Source organism: Amphiprion ocellaris, chromosome 9 (assembly GCF_022539595.1).
Source record: "Amphiprion ocellaris isolate individual 3 ecotype Okinawa chromosome 9, ASM2253959v1, whole genome shotgun sequence".
Taxonomy (NCBI): Eukaryota; Metazoa; Chordata; class Actinopteri; family Pomacentridae; genus Amphiprion; species Amphiprion ocellaris.
In genome coordinates, this window is record NC_072774.1 from 6,625,926 (window position 1) to 6,646,431 (window position 20,506).

Sequence of the window (20,506 nt, forward strand, 5' to 3'; positions counted from 1 at the left end):
GCCTGAAATTTTCAGTTATTTCTCATCATGTCCTTGATTTAGAATCTGCAATATTGGACAAGTAGATCAAATTAAACGGCTTATTGAACAATTTTTGGCCCTTTGAAAAACACTTAGTGAATTAATGAACTTATTGTAAGAGATGCTAGACAGTAAACTTTTCAACAGTGCCCATAAATATTCATGTCCTGGGCTTCAACTTCCTGCACAGACGTCAGCTTGTGACATCGGTCTTGAAGGCTAAGTTTATTCCTGATGGAACATTTTAACATTTAGTCTTTGTTTTCGACATTGTCTGTTGTTATACAGACTTATCGAGGCACCGAACGGCCAACGCCTCACTCAATCTCGCTTCCACGTCCTCACTTGTATGATCATCCAGGATAAAATTCAGTTTGCAGACAGCGGCTCTTCAGTTGGACGTCCTCATTAACAGAGTGGACGGTGTGACTGACTGTATTTCAGTCTGCTGTAGCTCCACTGTGTTAAATCTGTTTCAGCTTTTAGTTGTCACAGCTCTGGGATGGCAATTTAAGTAAAAAGAAAACAAAACAAAAAACAAAAACGGGCCTGATCATATTACAACCTGCCTGTGAAGTCGCCACAGATCATATTTTTAAAACCATCTTTGGTAACTGTTAATTATGTCTTTCCCAAGGTGAAAAGTTTGCACATCTGTGGTTTCTCTCTGCAAATTTGGAATCTTTCTCATGTGGTGCAGCACCGGCAAAGGCATCCAAAATAGTGTTTTTTGGGTTTTAATTTGCTTTGGAGGACATTCAGATCTGGCTTTGCGCTCGTCATTCAGAGCTTTGTGGTGATTTAAACCAGTGCAACTAGCAAATCACAAAAGCTGCAATCGAGGATATATGAGGTGTGGCTGTTAAACAATGAGACTGTTGCTGTAACTCAACAGAATGTGCATAATTCAAGCAATGTGAAACTGTCAGGGCTTGTTTGTGCTTCATCAACATCTACTATGTGCACACTGTGGTTAATGTTACGCATCTTAGAGTCACAACTTGTTTACTTTGCAGCATTTAGGCATAATTTGAATCCTTTTTTTGAGAACACTGTAGATTTGATGGTATAAATTAGGGTTGAGCAATTAATCGATTTTAAATTGCAATTGACCAGGACATGTCCTTTAACTCGCACATAAAACAAATCTGTAGGACTTCCTTTTTCCACCTGAGAAATATTGTGAAAATCAGGAACATCCTGTCTCAGAGTGATGCAGAAAAACTAGTCCATGCATTTGTTACTTCTAGGCTTGACTACTGTAATTCCTTATTATCAGGTTGTCCCAATAGCTCTCTGAAACATCTACAGCTGATCCAAAATGCTGCAGCCAGAGTACTGACGGGAGTTAGCAAGAGAGATCATATTTCTCCTATATTGGTTTCTCTTCATTGGCTCCCTGTTGAATCTAGAATAGAATTCAAAATCCTTCTTCTGACATATAAAGCTCTTAACAACCAATCTCCATCATATCTTAAAGATCTGATAGTACCATATTACCCTAGCAGAACTCTTCGCTCTCAGACTGCAGGCTTACTTGTTGTTCCTAGAATCTCTAAAAGTAGAATGGGAGGCAGAGCCTTCAGTTATCTGCTCCTCTCCTGTGGAACCAGCTCCCAGTTTGGGTTCGGGAGGCGGACACCCTCTCTATTTTTAAGACCAGGCTTAAAACCTTCCTTTTCGACAAAGCTTATAGTTAGGGCTGACTGGGGGACCCTGACGGGGTGAGCTGGTGTTTTCATTTGCACAACTGACTTCCCCTCTTGACGTCCCTTTAGTTTGCCCCTAGTTATGCTGCTATAGGCCTAGGCTGCTGGGGAACCTCTCTGGATGCACTGAGCCCTTCTCTAACTACCTATGTATTTACTATATATACCATTATTGCATTACATTCACTCTGTTTCTTTCTGTGTCCTTTCTCCGAGTGTCCCTGGTCCCAGAGCTGGATGCTGGATGCTTCAGATGTGTGGCTGTGTTTTATGGTCCTTGTGTCCCACCCCCCACCTCTCTATCGCTACCCCTCTATCTGTATCCCTCTATCTCTACCTCTACCCCTCTATCTCTACCCCTCTATCTGTATCCCTCTATCTCTACCTCTCCCCCTCTATCTCTTCCCCTCTACCTCTCCCCCTCTATCTCTTCCCCTCTACCTCTATCCCTCTATCTCTACCTCTCTACCTCTTCTGTCCCTCTCAACCCGCCCGGCCAGCAGGCAGATGGGTCCCCCCACATTAGAGCCGGGTTCTGCTCGAGGTTTTTTTCCCTGTTAAAAGGGTGTTTTCCTTGCCACTGTCGCCTTTTGGCTTGCTCTGGGGGTCAGGCATATGGGTTCTGTAAAGCGTCTCGAGACAATTTGACTGTAATTGGCGCTATATAAATAAAATTGAATTGAATTGAATTGAATTGCAATTGGAAATAATGCAATTAGCGAATCAGAAAGTCTGCAATCTAGAATATATGAGGTGTGGCTGTTAAACAATGAGACTAATGCTGTAACCCAATTAAATTAACATAATTCAAGCAGTTTCAGCGATGGTTTGTGTGTTTCAGAAACTTGTATACTACATGGTTTGGGCTGCACCACGTCGTGTCGCATTATCTAACAGTCACACCTTGTACATTAGTAGAATATATAATACTTCATTTTCAGAACACTGCAGTTTTGATGGTGTAAAGTAGGGCCCAGCAATGTTTGATTTGAAATTGCAATTTGAAACTGTGCAGCTGGCAGAGTTTAAACTGTTGCATCAGTGATTTTACAAATTCATGCCATCTTTCGTGTCATGTAGCAACGCTCTTCTGCATTTTAAATCTGTTATACTATGAATAATGAACTGACACACAAAATAGAACACAATATCTGTCAAAAAGAAAACTACAGTTAGATGTTTTCCCTCCAAACCGTTCACCCCTTGTGGTAAGAATTTGCAAAACACAGTTTTTGGTCAACATTATGCTCTCTTTAGCTGAAATATTTCCATACAGCTGATGTTGTGTTTATTTTTGCAACCAAATCTTGCTTTTTTTTTTAGTGTTTCTCTCCTGTTTCTTGCTTTTGCATACATGTCAACAAACTAAATGTCTTTTGTACAAAGTCAAAACAAAAGTCAGTGCATCCAAGAGCCCCTTAAATTGAACTGAATGCAGACTTCTCTTGTAGAACAGCAAAAAGTCTGATGTGCTTGAGTTCATTTGCACAATGTTGATGCTAAAAATGATAAATCGTGCAACCCTTGCAAGCGTGTAAGATAACCCACCAACACTGTATATCCATTTATCCGTGCAGGGTTTTCAGTTGGGCCTTTAATTTAATGTTTAGTGGACATAAATCCATTTTGGTTCCTACCAGCTGGGAGAGAAAAGCATTTAATACTCGATGTGACATTTAGCAAGAGAAGAGAGAAGCCTGAGAGGCGCACAGATGGAAGGACACATAACTGACAAGTGCTTTTAGTGCATGAGAGAGAAAACCGATACAAGGGAGAGAAAGAGAGGAATCCAAAATATTATAAAAGACCGCAATAAAAGGAGAAAGAAAAGGGTGGTGGAGCGATTGGAGAGGAGGGAGTGTAAGGAAAAGAGATGATTAGATCTCACCAATGTGCCCATCCAAGACTGTTCTTGTATCGTTTTCACCCCTCGAGTGGAGAGAGAACCACAGAAGAAAGGGGAAGAAAATACCAAGGAAACCCACAGTGAATGCATTTAGAAGTTACAAAGACAAAGAGGAAAGTTCAGCTCTCCCTACATTATTCCGCACCATCCTTTTGTCTTCCTGTAATTTGCATATGATGTTCTCCTTGATGTGCAATGAAAGAAACGGAAGGAAATCTTCGCTCTTTCAGGGAAACAAACGCGAGTCCCTGAAGAGTGCAGTGATTAAGTGAGTTTAAGCGAGCGGAGGATCATAGAAATACATTAAAAGACATAGAGAATGTCGAGCTACTTCAGGAATTTTGCATTCATGCTTTCAGGCCTTGATCCTACCGAACACATATTGAATCCAAAACGCCTGGAAAGAAAGCACGGGTCATGTTTGTTAGAGTGGTTGAAAATGTGTCTGGATGTCCTCTGCTTCTTTTATTTCTTTTCTGTCTGCAAGCCACGGTCTGCTCAGGTGAATCAGTTCAACTTGCACGAGCCAGAGGCGACGTCGCTTTCAGGATTCCAGAGAACGTGGGCGGCGATGTAGAGAGATTTTGAACGTAGCACAGAATGGCACTGATCAGTGAATAACTGGGTGGAAACGAGGTAGCTCTGCTGGATGGATGTAGAAGGAGGGAGGCAGGGAAGAGGCGGACACATCGGCACAAAGAGTATTCGGCCTTGCGTCGTGATGGACGGAGAATTAAATTTTGATTGCTTGCTGAGTGATCGTTTGGTCGGGTCTTGTGACTAATCGTAGATTTATGGCTTCAACAGGGGAGCTGCTATGTCCACGCTGCACTGTATACTATACAGCCGGACACAAAAACCAGTCGCTTTGACTCCCGCTGAGCACAATTCTTTTATATTTGCCTTTGATTTGTTGCACTTCATATATAGAGTCAAGACAGCAGATTTATTTTGAGCAGAAACAACTGTAAAGGCGATTGCCGGAGCATGAAAGCAGCACTTGATGTGCAGCCCGCGAGTATTATGACAGTGACAAATTTTCTGTTTTTTGAATGTACTTCAACATTAAAATTAAACAGTGGCTACAAGGCTGCAGCGCCGACTTTCAACTCAAGCGTTGCTGAATGTGTTTACATTTATATCGAGCAGACAGTAGGAAAATGCTGAATTCTATGTAAAGAATAGTCAGTTTTTCGGCGTCTCTTAAACGTACAGAAGAGCCAGAAGTCCTGTACATTTGCTTAAATGCAAAATTAAACCTGGAAACATGTAATTTAACCTCATTTAAATTGTACAGAAAGAAAGAAAATGTGCTTTACACATTTCCATAATGCCCCAAAAGAAAATTTAAAGCAGAGAATCAGATTTGAGCTGAAACATAAACATGGCAACAAAGGGCACAGGCCAAATAAGCAAATATAATTCACTTGATTACTTACATATTCAGTTTTGCTTCTTGCATGCAGCTCAACTTGAAAGGTCAGCAGGATATGGAACATTTTATTATATTTTGTTGTAGAAGATGCTGCTCAACTCTTTCAGGCATGAATTATTAAAGAATACAGTGAGATTTTTGTTTTTCACAAAGTTTCTCAGTCCTCCCAAATGAGATTTAAAACATGCACAAATGGATTTTTATTTCGGTATTTTGAGTGAGATACACAACTGTAGACAGGTTTTAAAATGCACTTTAAGGCCGAATATTTTTTTTAGCTAACAGAAATCAACATGAAACTACCCCAGTTGGTCACTTACATTATGATGATTATTTTTCAGACTAAAAGGTTTCTGAAATTTTATGTTTCAATATGCAAATGAGGTAATATCACATAAAAATTTGCATTTATTTCCGAAACAGAAATGTGAACTGTGGAGAAAGTGAAAATACTGGTTTTTCTTTTGCTGACATGTTGGAGTCAAAGGTTGGGTGTGTGTATTATGGGTTTTGCCACGTTTCCAGGACCGAAATGTTCCATATATCAGACTGTGAATGATATTTGAACAAACACCTCAGAGTAAACCCTTAGAATATAGGCAGGAATACAACTGGGAAGCTTGGTATGTGTAGGCTGTCCTGCAGTGGAGATTTGTGCATTAGTCAGGAAGGAGTATAATTCTAGAAAATGCCGGTAATGAGTTCAAATTAACCACATATCCATAAAAACAAAATTTTTCACCTTCATTTTGTATTGAGAGTCGGCTTCTCTTAGCTACTGGCATATATGTGAAAACTGCAGATACAATAAGTTATCATATGACCACTCTCAAAACCCATAATTCTCTATGTACTATACTGCTTGCATTGTTGTAAGTCACAAGTGGCTGTGTTTAACCATCCCATCCATCTATTATCTATACACTGCTTAATCCTTATTAGGGTCGCAGGGGGCTACAAGTTTAGGTCAAGTTTGTTCATACATTATATCAAAAATGTATAAATAATTGTAGAATCACACAGGTGAAGTTGTGCTGAAAAAAGACACCAAGCAAAGCAAGATCAACAGTTTTTAAGGTGAAATATAAAAGTAAAATCAGAATTCGTCAAAAATGTACCTCAGTCAAATTGTCCCCCCAGATTCCTAAAGGTTAGAACAAAGATAAGTCATTATAGTTATATTTAAATTTTACTTTATTTACTGTGGAAAAATATTAGGAAGCTATTTATTTAAGCTTTTATTCAACTTTATAAGAGATGCTTCTGAGTGTAGGAAATCCATGCACTTCTGGAGCTATTATTTTCTATTTGTTTGTTAAAATAAACATGCTTTAGGCATTTAAACGAAGTTCAGTGTTTGCATTGAAATTTTTTTACGACAATTTTTACTTTTACTGCAAATAATATCGGCTCCAAATATCGGTTATCGGCCTCCTCTAACTACTAATAATCGGTATCGGTCGATCTCTACCAGAGATACCTCAGTATCACTACCCAGAACAAGCCACGTCTTCAGGATGTTCAACACTGAAGGACGAAAGCAGAAGATGTTTACTCCTGAACAGTTTGGCGTTAGGGTTAGACAACCTTAAAGTTCTATTAGGCAGGACCAAGGACAGATCTACAATGACACCGAGAGGCTTTTGTCTGGCCATGGAGCAGCTCCCCGTACATTAGCTCTTGGCTGAATGAGCATAGCCTTTCGTGTGCCAGACATACAAAGATGCATATTGAACATTCTCTGGAAAAATAACGGTTTTGAGCATAATTGTGGTATTTCATAAAATGCCAGTAGCCACAAGAAGCAAAATCACACCGAAAAATTAAGGAGGGATATTTTCTTGTTATACAAAAAAAAGATTGATTTAAATTTATTACCAGGTGTTTTTTCCTCCCTAAAGGCAGTTATAGCCTCCCTCTAGTGTGAGAAAAACAAGTTTTGTAAAATTCAATACATTTTTATTGGAATCTACTAATTGCAGGTAAATTTATCTAATAAATATCACCATAAAACCTCAACAGCTGATTTCTTACATTTGTATGTTAAGCAGCATGCACAATATTTCACAAAAATTGCATGAGTATAAATTAACTGGTGTTATTTCACCAAACTGCCACACGGGGCGCTGATGAGCAGAATATAACCACTGATGCATGACGTTCACTACAGTTAAAGGTTACATTTTCACTCAGAGAAAACAAAAGATAACAGCCAAATGCTCTAAACTTTGATTAAATTGTTCTCTACACTACAGTTAATCAGAGGATGTATTCTGTACCTGCATGTTTCTGTAGAAAATAAGATTTTCACCCATAGTTCACAGGTGACAGGCACATTTCCACCACTGATTTGAATTTTCAGGGTAGCAAGCAATAATAATGATCATACAACAGTAAAGAAAAGACCCGAAAGATTGTTCTCTGCTGGTTTGGAGTAAGTATTGTGAAAAATGTAGCTTTGGTTGAAGTTTGAATAGCTGTCCAGTGTAGTGGATGAACAAGACGCACTGGAGTCGTGTTTTTTGTGGTTCAGTTTTCAATTGAACCAAAACTAAATTCAACTTGAGGTAAATAAATGAAGCTGTTTAGTAACTTTAATTCATATTGCAGATTTATGATCTAGTGTTGCCAATAACTTTGTTTTTAGCTTAAGTTGACTGCAGACTTTATTTGGGCGTGTGTGCACTTCTGAATGTATGATAAGAGTTCTTTTATGGATCTGGGATGATGCTTCTGCCACTAGGGTTTATATGGTGGACATATAGTGAAAGCAATAATAGAGTTTAACAGGTCAACGATAAACAGTGTAGGTATATAAAGCTTATAGTGAATACCCTTTAACTGCCTCTTAGTGAAATAATGTGAATTGGGAAATTGAGTGATGAACAGTTTTAATGCATTTCTTAATTTCTTCACCTTCAGTTGAGGATTTCCAGTACCTTCTTTTGTGAAACATTCCTGAATAATTTCAGACATTTAAGACCATCCGTCAACCCATCCATTATCTATGCATCGCTTAATCTTCAAGACTGGCTGCTAACCACCAAGCTACTGTGCAACCCACATTTAAGACTAGTACTTGAAAATATATTTGATTGTAGAAAAAAAAGCTAATTTCTGGAACTTAATGTAGTTTGTTGGGGGAACCAAATTTCATTCAAAGTTGTCTTAACTCAGACAAATTGATGTAAACTGTTGGAATCATTTAGTTTTCTGTTGTTGTTGTTGAACCCAAACATGATTTTTTACAGTGGGTTTAAGTGGGCAGTTGGTACCTATCGGGTAATAAAAGCTGACACATGTTCACTGTTTGTCATTTTCCATCTACCTGCTATCAAACTGTCAACACCTTTAACACCTCCACAGGCTGCATAACACAAATCATTTCACTGTTTGCATTGCTGATGTTGTTGAATTCCACACTCTGTTGCTGTTTTATGCTAGTTTAGTTTTAATACATTTAATTTGATTCACGGAAATCTCTTCCATGGACTCCCTACTTCTCATTTCCTTGAATCGATTTGTGACAATTATTTCAATGGACGATAATACATAAATATACATTCTAAAAACAAATCTTTAGGCTAAACCAAAACAACAACAGCAAATTACCCCAACAGCTTGCATCAGTCTTTTTGATTGAACATAATTTATTTTAATGAACTTATCTTCAACCAATGAACCTCATTAAGTTAAGGAAATTAGTCTTTCCTTAACAATCACGGCTATGCTTAATTACCACTTACTTTATAATTGCTCTGATAAACAAGTTTTTAGGCTGATTGTGTATAGAAATAAAATAATAAAACTAGTATTTCCAAGTGTTGTTCTTAATTATCATAGCTGTGAACACAAGATGACAATCGTTGAAAAAGTTAGTTTGCAGCAATTAAATTCTTTCAGTGTTTGGCTTTTCCGTGTGTTTGTTAATGTAGTATCTTTTAAGAAAACAATTCATAGAATAGAAAACTTGTTAGGAAATTAACAGACCACACTGCTTTGATTAAAAAAAAAAAACATCTGAAAATATCCTTTGTCGTATTTTTTTAAATCAAACTACACTCCATTCTTAGCTGTCTGAATAGGCATTTTAAGAGGGCTTTAAGCCAATTTCTTAAAGTTACTACAGTTTGAAGTCAACTAATGCAGAAATTACAGTTTAAAATAGTATATAAGATTAAGCTGATCCAATTATCAACATTTTTTCATCAACACAACCCATCAAAATGGTATTTCCAACTTAAAAGCTTGATTTCGATCATCATCATACATTAGAATTATCATCTTGCAACCATGCATTTGATTTAGTTGTGAGAATATTAATGCTGAGTTACTTTTAAGAGTGTACTGGGCCTAATAGAAGATGAAGAAGGTCTATTGGCCCATTTTGTATGGGAATTATATGCTTAATTATTTACAAATGGGGTGTTGAACATCAGTTTTTCACTTAGTTTGACTTTACTAGGTAGCTTAAAACTCTTTTTCAGAGGCTTTTTGGTTCATTTTAGGCATTTTGAGTTGAAAAACCTCATAGTTCGGGATCAAATCCGTCCTTTTCCAACATTAGCCACTTGCAACAAGGCAAACTTGAGAGTCAGCGACGGCACCAGATGAGAACATTTGGTGCTATGGACTCATGGCATCTATTTCTGATGTGCAGGGATGCTAATAGGCCTCTCAAATTAGCCTGCAATGATGAAAAATTACACTAAAAGCTACCCAGCGACTTTAGATGCGATGCTAAGAGGCACTGACAAAGCAGCAGAATGTGCCAAGTTGGTCTTTGAGGACATATTGGTCAATTTGCCTAAAAAGCGCATTAGTATCACTCATTCCACCTTTAGGAGACGAACAAACACAATGAGCCATGTTTGTTGCAACGTCCTTTTTCTGAGTTATTCTAGCTTTTCCATCGAGCAGGATGCTGGCAGCGAGCGAAATGACGTCGCTGGTACTAACACATCTGTCCTTTTGGCTGTAAGAAAACCCTAATGACTGGATCACATCTGTGATTTTGGCTATAGTCGCTCCATGTACTTGTTTTGGCCATACTGCTAACTGGCTGTAAACAAGCAAACACACACTATCAGATAGACAACAACAACAACAACGTAGGGCGAGGATGCAGATGCAAACACACACCGAATGAATAACTGGGTGGGTACCGACCATAGTGGCATATTAAAGGCAGTCAAGAGAGATGCATTAGGCCTGCAAATATCGGCTCATTAACACTCGGCTATCCGGTTTGGCAGTGTGTGTACGTGCACGAGCGTGTCTGTCGCTGAGATCTACAGGTCATTACTGTAACAAGCAATTTAGCCCTCAGGTCAGCTGTCATTGGCTACAGAAGAATGGCAAGAAATCACAGCCAGACTCTTGCGGCTGTCAGAGTCTCTCCACTTGTGAATGTGTGAGTACATGTGAGTGAGTGAGGAGGGGGGGAGGCGGCGAACAGATTTGCTAATTTGGTTTTTTTTTTGTTTTTTTTTTTGCCACAAATGGAATTGTTTCTATTCATTACAGTGGCCAAGTTAGGGGTGATAATTATAGCCGAAGATAATTAAAGACTTAATTGGGCTTGATAAACAGTTGTGAGTTGTTTATTGAATTGTTCTCACAAGGCACAGTGGCAATTAGAAGTTCTCTGAATTCATAAACGTCTCCGGTGCGTCCCCGTGTCACTCGTCTCCTTCCCTTTCTTCTGTCCTCTCCACCTGCCGAACGAGTGGATAGTGCGTGGGCTTAGCCTCGCGACTAATTTGACATTCAGACACCTCAGTAAAGAGCGAGAAGGAAGAGAAATTTCTGCCAACACGTAGCAATGACTTGACTCATTAGCCTTCACAAAGGCCGTGCACTAAAGAATTACAAGCAGGTGAGTCATTCAGCAGTGTTTGTCAGTAATCGATAACTTTAAAGTTAAAGTTCCTCTCTGGGCGCTGAGTTAAGTCCTCTAAAACTTATCTCTCTTTATCAGTTGCGCATTTAGATGTTTTCTTGCACAGTGGTTAGAACTGTCACCTCACAGCTAGAAGATATCCTGGTACTTTGCATGGAGTTTGCATGTTCTCCCTGTGCATGTGTGTGTTTTCTCCAGCTACTCTGGCTTCCTCACACAGTCCAAAAATATGCTGAGGTTTGTTGGTGATTCTAAATTTTCCATAGGTATGAATGTGAGTGCGATTATTTGTCTCTATATGTAAAATAGGTAAAATCTATGTAAAATAGCTCAAAAAGACACAAGATAAAAATAAAAGCATGTAAGAGATAAAGTATCCAATAAAATAAATAAGAAAGTATTCATAATGAAGTGAATAAAAGTGCAGAGAAGTTTATTTAAAAACAGTAGGAAAAGGTAGTCTTCAGATTACTCTAAAAAAAAAATAGGTGCATTTGGGGAAAATGTAAGTTTTGAAGAGGAGTTTGTTCCACATGCAGGCATCAAAATAACACCTGGAGAACATGGAGACATTGAGATGTAATTTGGACTCAAGTTTCTTGAGTGAAAATCACCTGGGTCTCCAAATGTGGACTTTTATTCCATTTTGTGTGTGCAAATCATGGCTTCGCTTGCTGACCTATAGGTAGAGGAACAATCAGCCATAATAACTGCCATTTAATTGGCTGATAACATCTGAAACAGGTGGATTCTGCAGAAAAATACTGATGCAGGAAGCTCCACCCGTGTTAATTCAAGTTTTTGTGCAATATTATCTCTACTGTGCAGTGTCAGTTTTCTTCTACATACAGAATGACCCTGAATTGTGTTAATAGAGTGTTAATAGAGGAATCTGTGTGTCAACAGCTCTTACTTTTTTTTTTTTTTTAGTTTTCCACTTGACACTACATTTTTGCACTTCTTAATGCCGTAATGTTGCAAATTTCCTCGCTGTGGAATTAATAAAAACGTATCTTTTGTCATCAGTACAGTGCAGTATCAGAGTGGAAATGCTCCACCAATGTGTTGGCCACTTATTTCTCTCACGTCTCCTCTAGGATATTAAAAAAAAACACCATGTGGGCATGTTAACAAGGGGAAAAAACTACCTTTTCACTAGAGTGGGCCTTTAACAATTCGCTTACTTAAAACATAAGTCAGTTGGCATAACTGGAAAGAAGCATGATTTTTATAAAAATGAAGAAAAGAGTTGTTGAAACACACAAAGTACTTCAGTAAAGGACACATGCTGCTAATTGGCGTGTAACCTTGTATGGCCTTTGTTTGTGTCGACTCTCTGTAACTACAGTTACTCTAACAATAGTTTCTTCAAAGTTTGCCATGTTCGTGAAGTTTTGACTGTATTTGTCTTCCCTTCTGCTGCAGAAGAAGTTCTCTTAAGTGAAGCTGATATATTTGAACAGAGAGAATCTGTTACCATCAGCTGTGCCGCTACCAGACCCGCTTTCTCTCTCTTCTAGGATTTATTATGCATGCCGCTGAATGTTGTTCTGTCCTCTTTTTTTGCTGGTTTTTGATGTGTTTTGAATTTCATGCTGAACCAAGATTGCAATTAAAAATCGTGTCTCAGTGCTGTTAACAATAATCACATCTGATCAGCTACAGCTTTAGTAAGTTTAGCAAGTCGTCGGAGGCGCAAACGCACATTTTTCTCATGCACGTGTTTACAAATTCATGTGTCGACACTGATAAACACAGGAGAAAGTAACAAAAAAATAACAGAGTAAAGGGAAAAAAATCTTTAATTCCTTAAATCTCACCAAAAAAATAACTTTTTCATTATTTTCATATCGATATCTCTAAATTCTCTATGTGTATCTGATGTTATTCCATCACGCAAAGAAACATAGATACTTTTTTCGCTCCTCCGGTCTTTCCATCAAATAAAACTTAATTTCTGTCCCTCACAGATCTCCCTTCATATTATGTCTCTCCCAAGCATCTATTTTTAACAGTAAATGTATCAAATTAATGCTCTCCAAATCCAGCTTTGGAGTTACTTCACTGTAATATCGGTCTGTGAGCCTCCAAAGCCTTTCTTCTCTACTAGGTCTAATACTGTTCAATATTTAATTACAACCAGCGAGAAAGTGACCAGCGAGATGAGAGAAACAATTTAGCTCAAGTGCGGCAGGTAGCCCAACACTGTTTTTTTAAAATTCTTTCTTTTAATGTAACTGATTAAATCATAACAAATTATCATGTCAGATGGGCAGCCTGCAGATTAAACGACGACTCGCTTGCTGTTTTTCACTCCGAGCATGAAGCTCGGTTTATGGTGTTTTCAGACACATTTGATTTGTTTTTCAGGATTCAGAATCACTCAAACATATTTAAACATGTTCTGTTGATGCCACATATTTGCACTGAAATTGGCTCAAGTGGTTGTCATACCTACGTCATAGTTTACTGTGGAGACATCCCAAAAAGAGGAATTATGCTTGAGAAAATCTTGGCCTATTGGCTGAAAGTGACAGGACATTTTGTATTAGGGATTTCATGAGAGCGATACCAAAAATCTAAAAAAGAACAACACATTTTCTATGATTTAAGTTACTGAACCTGGGGGACCTTGTGTGATTTTGAAAAGTTGCCCCTCGCATCTGTGTTTCATCTGCAAAGTCTGTGTTTCACTTGACTTTATTTTACTTGGCATTATCTACAGACATTGTAATTATAATCTGCCACATGAAAACTTTTGAGTTTGTCAAGACAAACGGTCGACAAAAGGATGATTCCACAGTAAAATCTGTCTAATCATCCTTTGAAACTTTGCTCGTCTGATGGATTTGAGCTTTCTCTGTTCTGCAGCCTTGCAAATTTGCACCCAAAATGCTCCAAACTTTCATTTATAGTTGGTGACACAGTTTTTTTTTAACACCAGAGCAGGAAAGAGGCAAAAGAAAGATGCAGAGAAAACAAAAAAACCTTGCAAAACATAGAAAAAACTATGCAGGACGATGGACTGGGATATTGTCATAGGACCTCTGAATTTAGTGAGATATGGTTGTTATTTCGCAGCAGAATTTGTACATTACATAACAGATTTGACTTCTACATTTTTATAAATCAGTAAAGGTGCAGATCATGCTAGCCTCCCAGTTACAAAAAAATGGTCTGTTCTGAAAACATGCTGAGGAAGTTCTGCAAAATTCTAGTAACAACTTCAATGAGAAGTTTTCTTTTAGTCGCCAAAATGTTCTTTTTAAAGGCAGCGTAAAGTTCTCTAAAATGTTCCTGAAACATTTTCCGAATGCTACATTGAGAATGTCTTTCCTTTGTTAATATGTTACAATGTGGGGACATTTCATAGATGAGTTTTTTCAATAGTATCATCCCCAAAACATCCGTAGAACATTTCAAGTAAAATGATCCACGCTTGTTAATATATAAAATAAAAGGAATGTTGAAAATATGCTTTTGATGTTGGTCTGCTGTTTTTTTATTATCTGACAACGTCCTCCAAATATCCTCTAAATGTAAAAACATCCATCTTAGTTCACTTTTAACCTCACAGGAACATTATTTGAAACAATAAATAGCCTTCAAACTTCTTCTTTGGACATTAGATTAATATATTTTCTTTGAAACAATATTACAACTTGTTGGTAATATGAGCCAATGTTGTGGGAACATTTGCTACTTGCTGGACTAGTAGAGACTGGGATTTCTCTAGAATGGCTTCAGAAAATTCATGAAGCAACAGATTGTGTATGGAGATATCTATGTATATATTTGGAGTTAATAATCAGGGTATTTAGAGATGACCAAAACCTAAAGTTCAACCTGTGTCACATTTAGAACAAATGAAGGAAACACATCAAACTTAACTAAGCAGCTCAAAAACAGACGATCAGATCTGAACACAGAGTTCAAGCTGAGAGACTTTCAGTTGTTACTTTATATTAGTAACCTGTCGACACAATGTTCACATCCTGAACCTTTACTGTTTGTGAACTGTGACGGCTGCATCTGTTGTTGTAACGCTCCACACACGCAACACTCACAGTCTGATAATTGCTAAGTTCAACTTCAGTTCAACTCAGGTTTATATATATAGCACCAATTCACAACATGAGACGTCTCAGGGCGCTTTGCATTATAAAGGCAAGACAAAGATCCAAAGATTCCCTCGGAGAAAATTCAGCAGGAATAAATAAAAATAAAAAAACATTTTTAAACACATATTCATTAGTTTTAGCATTACATCAGATTACAAAATGCATTATAACAACAATGAACCTAGCAGCATGATGGCTGATATCTGTGGCTCCACATAATTCTAACTTGGTCTATAAATCTTATAAAATTGGTTTGTTTTTTAATGAAAAATACATTTATGATATCCCAGTGGTACTAAGTTGATCATCACTCTCTGCTAGCTCTCATATGCTGGTACTTTTTAAAGGATCCAATGCCTTAAAATGTTCTATCTCGCAGCATAAGTAAGAATACTGTGCAGTGTTTTGTTTCTTAGAGTAATATCTCCAGTTCCAATGGAAATGTTTAAAAAAAAGGCCATTAACAGGAAGAAATCTCTGGCAGAACTAGGCCCAGGGAAGTCAGATGTCTATCTCCACTGGTCAGGGTGAGGGTAGAGGGTAGAGAAAACCGTACAGCAGAGACAAATGCATAAGAGATTTGCCACTGAACCAGGTTGTGAGATCAAAAGATGGAGATCAGAAACATGAAGCTCTGCAGCCGGAGATACCTGCAGAGAGGACAAAACAAAAAACTACAGGGGAGAGAACACACACAGTTAATGGGATGCAGTCGTGGCATATAGATGCAAGAGGGGAGAATGGAAGAAAGATGCATCATGGGAAGTTTCACCAGCAGTTTGGGCCTATAGCAGCATAACTGAGGGATGACTTAGAGTCACCTGAGCAGCTTTAACTGTAAGCTTTATCAAAAAGTTTTAAGCCTAATCTTAAAGCTGCTGCTAACATTAGTAGGCGATGGACAGCTACAGCAGTGTGTGTGTGTGTGTGTGTGTGTGTGTGTGTGTGTGTGTGTTTGTGTTTGTGTGTGTGTGCAGCAGCCTCTGTGGTTTCTCTAATGGTCTTTTCACAACATCAGCATGAGGTGGATGTTGAACAAGCACAAAATGGACCAACAATCATGCACGACTCTATCCGACGCTTTTTTAGGGGCACAGAAAATACAACAACATGAAAGTCCTCACATGGAAACCGAGTGAGCGAGTTTCATAACGCAGTTTTGTTTGTTTTATAGACCTGATGGCTGCATTTTTCAGATTTTTGCCATGTTAATATATTTGTTTTCACACTTTTATTACATCTAGGCTATTTATTATTCGCATTCTTTTTCCATATATCAGGCAGTGGAAGAGCTATGCCACCATCATTTTTTTATTGTTTTCAGGCACATTATGTTATAATTTGAGAGCACCTTCTCAGTTTTTTTCTTCAATTAGGACAGTTGATGTTGAAATGTATAGATTTTGTTGGGTTATTTTTCACTGCGGCATCAAAATTGGTATCAAGAATCACAGAATTTCAGTCATGTTGGTACTGAATGCAACATTTATGGCATCATGGCGTCCCTTTTTGTATTTTTTAAGGAGAATAATTTATTCTGTAGATTGCACAGTCAGTGAATCATATATAGATGTCTTTACCACGAAGAGAAATAGCTCGATGGACAGCAATCAAGTGAATGAAATACTTTCCGACGCAAACTTGTTCTCGAAGGAACATGCAGCTGCTCTGTATCCTTGACATGCTTCCTCCTGACTCTTAATCAATGTCAAGATGTTAGTAAGAGTTGAGTTATGACAGCGATAAGCATATTATCTAATGGGATTTTCTGGGCAGATCAGCAGTCTTGAAGGTTAATCATGAAGTGAAGAACTTAGAAAAACCTTTGGTTGTGGTTATTTGAAATCTACTTGAGTCTTCGTACAGTGCGCTCACAGGAGGAGGATGAAACTTTAGATTTAATGTCATCAAAAAAAAAAAAAAAAAAAGCAAATGGGAGGGCTGTGACGATGTGGTTGCATCAGAAAGGTCCTGAATCTGTACGACTCCCAGAAGCTCCTCAAGGGACTTTTTTCTTTTACTTTCTGAGTAGTTTTTCATGAATATATTGAACATCATTAGCTTCCTCTGCACATATTCTCCAATGCTGACGGACCACGTCTGGGAAACACTTAAAGCGTGACCTGTTCATTTCCACAGCGGCTCAAGACATTAAATTACATGCGTGTGTGCCTGAAACTCCGGTTATGGTCCATAACGACTACTATTTGTGGCACAGTTTCAGCAATGAAGAGGGATAAAATGGCTCTTCACTGACGAGCTGAAGATAAGCGAGAAGGAAAACATTCACATCCACGCACAAGCACACATAATCATGCAAACAATCACTGTCCATTCAGGTCTGCAGATATATCAATTGTGCTTATTCTGCAAACAGATTTATGCTAGTGAGGTAAATTGAGGTCTAGATTAATTTGGCACTGGTATATCAGGCTGACAGACTGTGTGTGACTCTGCATGCAGAAGTGTGTGTGTGGAGGCGCAGAGGAATGTCTATGCATGTTGGTGCATAGGGGTAAGTGGGAATAACACGGTGTGTGTACATTAACAGGAAATGGAAGCACTCGTGTTTGATTTTATTATTCAACAGAAAAACGGGCAAATCGCTTGTCAGGATGCTTCTGACACAAACAAATGGCTCCTGAGTTCAAGCATACATACACAATTTACGCTTTGATGCATTTGCGCTCCTCCTCTCATGCCTCTTTCTGTATGTATTTTTCATTGTTTAAAATAATTATCCTGACAGGTCGCAGAGAGGTGTGAAGAAAGGCAAGCAAGCACATACAGACACCTGCACTCACAGGGTTCCTATGTAATCTTGCGTAAGCTCTGAAGTTGACAAATTCGCAGCATTCATTATCTCAATCCCATCACCGCGGTAGTTCTCAAAACGAAGGCCTGAGGCTTGAGGTGATTGTATCATTTCCTGGTAGTGACTTAAGCCCACAAAGCAGATCAATAATACAGTACACACATACACACACACACTCGGAGTGTCACAGGATCAATGTATATTAGTTACTTCTCTGTTGATTTTACTACAGGAGAGTCCTGTCAGACTTTCCTGCAGCCTCCTCCTCTCTTCATTAGTGCTGCACGTTATTGGAAATGACACACATATATGAAAAAATGCAGGAATTTTCTCCATTTGGGATGAATGAACCATTCTAGAGTGATTTAGTAGCAGATGCATTTGCGTAGAAAATAGATAACCTTTAAATTAGGTGGAATAAGGCAAGTTTGGAAGTGGCAGATGCATCCGAAATGGTGTTTTGCTTTGGTTAGCATTCACATCTCATCATATAGAGCTTTGTGGTGCAGATTTGAATGTTCAAACAACAATTTTTCCTGACATTTTTCTTTAGAATTCATTGTTCTGTCCATAATGCCAAGTCGTCCTGGCCCACATGTAGCTAAACTGGTCCAACATCCGCTGCGTTTCACAGATGGCATAAGGTTAATCTGCTGAAATATTTTGTTTTCTTTCCTTCAAATACAGCAGCTTTCATTTAAACCACTTTCATCCATCCATTTTATTTTCTTACTGCTCCCCCTACATGATCTTTAAGAAAACTGCAGTAAACGGCAGTAACGTTCGTTGCTTCCTCGACAACTCCAGCATCGTTGTTGAGCCTAATGGTGGACTCTCAAACATTGACGTTAATCTGCAGTTACTCAGGAGTTACCTTGGGTTCATCATGACCTCATAGAATAATGCACGCCTCGCTCTTAAATGGATCTTTGTCAGTTGACTGCTTTGCAACGGTCTTGAATTTTTTTCCATTTGTACACATTTTCAGTGGAATCCAAACTCTTAGAGGTGGTTTTGTGGCCTTTTCCAGCCCAATAAGTATCAACGAAACCTCCATTGTTTGTGCTGTGATACGTTCCCACAAAGATGTATTGTGAAGATCACACTCTGATGGATCCCTGTTCTTCAAATGAAACAGGACTGCATGACATTGAGGTGAGAAAACTGTCATTGCAATGTAGAAAAATGCACCGGATGACTTGAATAACTCTATCTGGAAAGAATTAATGATTATAGAATCAGTGGGGTGATTTTGTAGGGGAGTGAATCCGCATCAAAAATAAAAAATCTTCTTAAATAAAGCTGAAAAAAAAAACATTTGGAACCTTTCTTATATTGTGTAACATTGGAAGAGGCAGCCAAAATAGCGTTTTCCTTTGGTTGGCATTCAAAACTGGCTTCGCATTCGTCATGCAGAGCTTTGGGGTGCTGATGTAAATGCTAAAAAGAAATAGCTGTGTGCAACATCATCCTAAACACTTCCATACGACTGACATTGCACTTGTCTTTGCAGCCAGATCTTCATTTTCAGTGTTTTTCTGCTGTTTTCTTGCTGTGCAGATGTTCAGTTTGCATGTCAACAACCTCCATATCGTCCAGATAAAGTTAAAAAAATATATAAAAATCTGTGTATCCAAGAAAATCAGAGTAAATTATGTTCCATTAGAGAGACTGGTCTTGTAGATTAGTCACGGAAAATGAGAAAGTTGCAGCATGATTTCGATGCTGAGGAGATTTATTGTGCAGTCCTGCTAACAATAAGCCACCTGCCTGCAGATAAAACTGTAAACATGTTTGTGTGTGCAGTTAAAAACCGCCTGGATGTAGCATTAGCACATAGCTCCTGATGGTTAATGATGATTGCTGCAGTGGTAATATTAATGCCGAGGTGTTTGTGTGGGCCTGGATGTGTGTCAGCCAGGGGTCATTCATCCTCCTGCCTGCATTCGTATCCTCGCTCTCTTTCTCCTCTCACCTCTGTTCCTGTGTGGAGGCATATTACTGAAGCAAATTGGGGCCAATAGACTCTGTCACTGCATGACCCGGGACTCACCAAACAGAAAAAAAGAAGCGCGGCGGAAAGAGAGAAAATCGCAAATAGAGGGGATGAATGGAGGGGAGGAGAAAGAGATGAAGCAAAGGAGGAAAAAAGAGAGTGAAGTGAATTGAAGGAGGAGCGTTAGAAAGAAAAGGCAAGGACAGCAGAGGAAAAGAAGAGGAGGATGTGGACAGAGGGAGGGAAAGAAGCAGGGAAGCAGGGAAAGGGAGAAAGAAGTGACAACCTCAAATTAAATTCCCATCATGTCAGTGTAGAACAGAATTCAATAGTGTTTATTGGCAGCCCCTAGCCTGAGGGAAATTACATTCTGAAGCAGAGCATGGCATGAATGCACACACACACACACACACACACACACACACTCTTCAACACGTACACACACACACCACACACACAAGCAAGAGCACACAAGTATTGTACACACAAAACAAAGAAGCCTTGTGGCTGATGTGAGCATGCAGACAAGTGATTTATCCCCTCAGGTGTGTGTACCATTTGCACATGTATCCGTCTGTCCATTTATATGCATGTGTGTGTT

General features: G+C 38.6%; 1 protein-coding gene across 2 annotated transcripts in view; it reads left to right on the forward strand.

The window, feature by feature from the left end:
- The window catches only part of LOC111573146 (G patch domain-containing protein 8), a 58,299-nt gene that overhangs the window by 16,843 nt on the left and 20,950 nt on the right, over nt 1-20,506 (forward strand). The window lies entirely within an intron of this gene.